Source organism: Lupinus angustifolius, chromosome LG15, assembly GCF_001865875.1.
Source record: "Lupinus angustifolius cultivar Tanjil chromosome LG15, LupAngTanjil_v1.0, whole genome shotgun sequence".
NCBI lineage: Eukaryota > Viridiplantae > Streptophyta > Magnoliopsida > Fabales > Fabaceae > Lupinus > Lupinus angustifolius.
In genome coordinates this window covers 1,531,601-1,537,085 of record NC_032023.1, presented here as the reverse complement: position 1 = coordinate 1,537,085, position 5,485 = coordinate 1,531,601, and positions in this window count along the sequence as shown.

Here is a 5,485-nt window from a genome sequence, read left to right as displayed (position 1 = left end):
AGGAGTTTTGATAAGAATCAAATCATAACGTGCAATCATAAATTCGAATCAAAGTCTATATACATCAAGTGAATATTACATCCAACCCTAAAAAACAAGGAGTTTTGCTACACATTATCATGGTAACTAAAAAAAGATACAACAGAGGTAAATCAAGCTCATATGAGAACTATAAAGTTTGAATAAGAAGTGCTATATCCGAATTCTTATTCTCAAAAACTCATTTTTATACCATTTTAAAGAGTGTGATTTTTGCACGATTCGTCTAACACAACAAATTCAATTTATGTGACTTTTCATCTGACTGAGCCTCAACCTTTCGCTTAGCCAGCTATTAAGTGCGAAAATTACCTTAAATAATAAGGATAGTTGAACATATTTTATTCTTCAAAATCTACATAAATGTAATTCTTGATATGTATCAAGTCAAATATTTGCACCAAATCCTATGATGTGTGTTTTTATGTTATTTCAGGTGATTAGAGTCTAAAAGGAGTAAAAATCTATGAAAAGATATATGAGCCCATCATAAGGTCTAAGCCCAACAAAGTAAGGCAACTATGCCAAACCCATGATCGAGGGTGGGCAAAATATTCATCCAACAGCTCAAGCCTAGTGAAATTATCTTACTTTAGATAATGTTAATCATAATATTTGAAGATAAAGACACAATCGTCTAATGCTAATCAATATCCTATAGATAAGGAAAAATATCTATGGAAGAATAGGATAATGAGGAGATTAGCTAGAGGTTGTAATCGCCACGGAGAATCACAAAACATTAGGATTGAGAAAGCACAACCACTTTAGGGACAAGAAGAAGAATATCAACCAACCAGATGGCTATAGCTTCCATGAAAATGAGTAGCAAAATCCTCATGTATGGAGTTAGATGTAATAATTTGAACACGATGTGTCCAATATGACTCTTTAATTATTTAATATTATTCAATTATTTTCCTTTTTTATTCTTATTCTTAATGTTTGTTTTGATTTGATCACCAAATGCATGATCTAATCGGAATAAGTTATTTTACTTGGTTAGAAATTGATCCATAAGGAATAAGATTAGATGGTGAGTTGAATCATTCATGAAAAAATACATCATTCATACATATATTTATTTATACATTTATTCATGCATTTAAAAAGGAGAAAAATAAATTATTCATTCATTCATACATTAATTTAATAGAAAATATAGAAATAATACATTCATCTACATTTTATCCATTCACTCAATCATTCTAAAATAAAAGAAAAAATCATTCATTCAATTATCGTTCATTCATGCATTCAGAAAGAAATAATCATTCATTGACTTAGACATTCATTCATGCATTAACAAATTATTATGCATTCATTCTCTTATGTATACATGCACTTTATACACTCACTTATTCATATATTCATCAAAAAATAAATCACTCAAAATATTCAATTTCATGCATTATCATTTCACACATTTTAATCTTTCATCTCATCATAAGAGCAAAAATAAATAAATAAACATCTCGTACTTCTTCTCATAGCCTTCATACATTTAAAATCATATACATCATAAATTGCACTTTTCTAAGAATCTCATGCACTAAGAAAAATTACATGCGTTCCTTGATAGCATATCATGCATTCTCTTACATCCTATGCATAAAAAATTGAATTCTCATATCATTCATACATCACATTATAAATTAAATGTATCATCATACATGTCATATATTTTTTTAGTAGTATAGATCAAGTTCCACATTACTTGCATTCCATGCATCATTTTTTAGTTATAGGTTGCATTTTAATACATGAAACATGGATTAAAAATGTTCACTTCATGCACATCATGCATCAATAAGAAATCATTTTTAGACATGCATTTTATGATCCTATTGCTAAGGGCACTTATCAATTGAAGATTGATTTTAAGAACAATATTGTTAGACTCGACTGAAAGTAATCAATATTGAAACTGAAGACATTCAAGAAGACAGATAACTTATAGTTTGTGGTTGAGATCATAGTCAATAGTGCATTGTCTTCAACCTCAGCTAAATTGGCGACCAATTTGAAAAATTCTCCTCACTTGAGGACCCCAGTCAAGGTTAACCCACTCATACATTCACTCAAGTTTCATGAATAAAAATTAATTTTTTAATGCGCATCTTTTTAACAAGCATATACTAGAGCAATGATCATGCAAATTTCACCATCTAATACCTCACCATATTAACCTCACTCACTATATTTATCCAAATAACACATAACCAAATAAAATTAATCTATGCATTACTATGAGATATTTGATTCAAAAATAAAATAGGGGATGATGCAAATGTAAGAACCAAAAAATTATGTACATCTTCAGGCAGATTTTTCTAACGACACAAGGCATTTTTGTAATTCCTAAACACCAATGAGATATCCCTAGTCACCTCATTTGTGCCTAGACGTTATGAAAGGAGATAATTTTAAATAACTCTCAATATGTCAATAACCCGGGGAAGGTAGTTTTTAATCATTTTCCTTGACGTTCAACTATTAAAATATTCTTTCATACCACTCATGTGATCGAAGGATAAGAGAATATAAAGAAAGTTTCTTGCTTAAAGTGCAAAAAAAAAAACAAATGTAAAAAATCCGCTGAGAGTCCTCAGTTAATATCTCACACAAAAGTTAGGACAGATTAAAGTAATAACCACAAAAGGAACCATTCATAAAAAAACTACCGCCTTAATCTTAGGTCATTCTTATCTAGAAAATTTTCTTTATAGTTGAATGTCATGCTAGAAAACTATTGAAAAATAGGAAAAAGAAGAAAGGTGAAAGATGGGTATGGGAAACACATGTTTTGAGCCATATATCCTTTTCTTGAAAACCCCTAGCCTAGCCACGGTACAAGCTTAAAAAGACATTGTCAATGACTTATTTGCCTAAGATGCGCACATGACAAAGAAAAAAAGCTGACTCTACTAAGCTCATAAAAATATCTCATCTTTAATGCATTAGTTAAAATTTATTTTCTCACTATTATCATAACTTCACCATACTCATAAGTCAAACATAAACTAAATTCTATCATAACCACCACCACATCTAATATTAGCTAAATCCAGATTGAATTCTATCATCACTACCACCACCATATCTACCCAAGACAAACCCAAATTAAATTTTATCATCACTACCATATCACCACTCATAGCCCAAATATTTACCAAAATTTGCATGATCATTGTTTTAGTATTTCTTTTTAAAAAAAAAAGTTATGTATGAAATAAAAAGCACTAAAGGCAAAGAAAAATTGGAAGCCTCTCAAACTGGGGTAGGTTTTAAGATGATTCATGGTCTAAAGTCTTATAGTCCAAGTTTACCAAATCAATTTGAATAGATGAATGACTCAGATTATCTCACACTAGGATAGTGGAAAGTCACAAGAAGCCCAAACTGGGGCAAAATTTGGGGGTTGTTCTCATTTTTTGTGAAAGTTTATAGAAAGTCCAAAACTATGGCAATTGTGAAGTGACTTTTCATGACTCCAAATTGAATCAATCACAATAAGCCAAAATGCCACAAATAAGGAGAAAGATCTTAAGTTATCATCTTCAAAGACACTTTCAACAACGACTCATCCATATCTTCTACTTCCTATCAATTCAAGTCGCCACATTGGGGTGTTCACAAAAAAAAAACAAAACAAAACAAAAAACAACAAAAGAGTGCTAAGTTGAAAACTCACGTAGGCAACCTAGGAAAATGAGAGTGGTTCTAAGACAAAAACCTACAAATGGGGCTTAGGGTCATAATAAAATGAGAGAATTCCCAAAAAATGCCTACATAAGGTATTATTGGTAAAAATTAGGAAAAATTAACACCCTCAAAGTGAAGGCTTAATACTATTCATCCTTAATCACCCAAATTGAGACAATTTTTTGGAGAACCTAAGCCCGTTGAATGAAGACAAGAGTTCAAAATAAGCACATTGGGGGAATTTGTTGTTGTTACAAGAAAACCAACACTCTGGCAAGAATTCCTCAGCCAGCCTACACTAGGGCAATATGACTGGGTTTAGTCATTGTCCTCAACATTATATTGGAATAATTTTATGGATCACCTTAAGAGAAAGACATGTTCAGGTAAACTGGGAAGATTTGAATGGGAAAACTATAGTACTAATCAACAACCCATATCAAAGGTCGCTTCAGTCGAACCTACAAAAGCTAATGAGTTTCGTCCAACAATAAATTATGAGTGATACATTAGAACATTGGTGCATGAGTCTTACTCATCATCCCATTACATTCAAACAAAACATATAGTACTCATATCGTACATGGTATACATACATTGCAGTATAACTATATCTATCAATGCATAATAACATTCATACACTAATCATAATAGCATAAACAAACAAAACATTGCATAAACATTTATTCCATATAATCAAGCATTCAAACATGCATCACTACATTATTCTTTCAATACACTCAAACAAACAAACAAAAAATTGCATTCCATATAACCAAGCATTCAAACATGCTTCTCTACATTATTCTTCCAATAAGAACAAACAAACAAAACATTGTATAACATATAACTATGCATTCCAACATGCATTTCTATATCATGTCTGTATAAAAAATCGATGCGGGACCATTCCATTCCACAAACTGAACTTTCTAGCCTCACAAAAACCTTCATTTTGGCAAGCGCATGAACTGCCTCAACAAATCCCTGGTTCATTATGGCAAGATGCGGGAACCGCCTCAACACATAACTGGTTCATTATGGCAAGGTGCGAGAACTACCTCAACAAATCCTTGGTTCATTATGGCAACATGCAGGATCTGCCTCAACAAATCTTTGGTTCATTATGACAATACACGAGAACTACCTCAACAAATCACTGGTTCATTATGGCAAAATGCGGGAACTGCCTCAACAAATCCCTAGTTCATTATGGAAAAATGTTGGAACTGCCTTAACAAATCTCTGGTTTAGGATGGCAAAACGCAAAATTGCCTTAACAAATCTCTAGTTCACTATGGCAAAACGCGGGAACTGCCTCAATAAATCCATGGTTCATTATGACAAGACGCGAGAACTGCCTCAACAAATCTCTGGTTTAGTATGGCAAGACGCGGGAACTGCCTCAACAAATCCCTGGTTCCTTATGGCAAGACGTGTCAACTGCCTCAACAAATCCCTAGTTCACTATGGCAAGATGCGAGAACTACCGCAACAAATCTCTGGTCGACTATGGCAAGATGCGGGAACTGCCTCAACAAATCACTGGTTCACTATGGCAAGATGCGAGAACTACCTCAACAAATCTCTAATTCACTATGGAAAGACACGGGAACTACCTCAACAAATCCCTAGTTCACTATGGCAAGACGCGAGAACTGTCTCAACAAATCCCTGGTTCACTATGTCAAGACGCAGAAACTACATTAACAAATCTCTGGTTCACTATAGCAAGACGCAT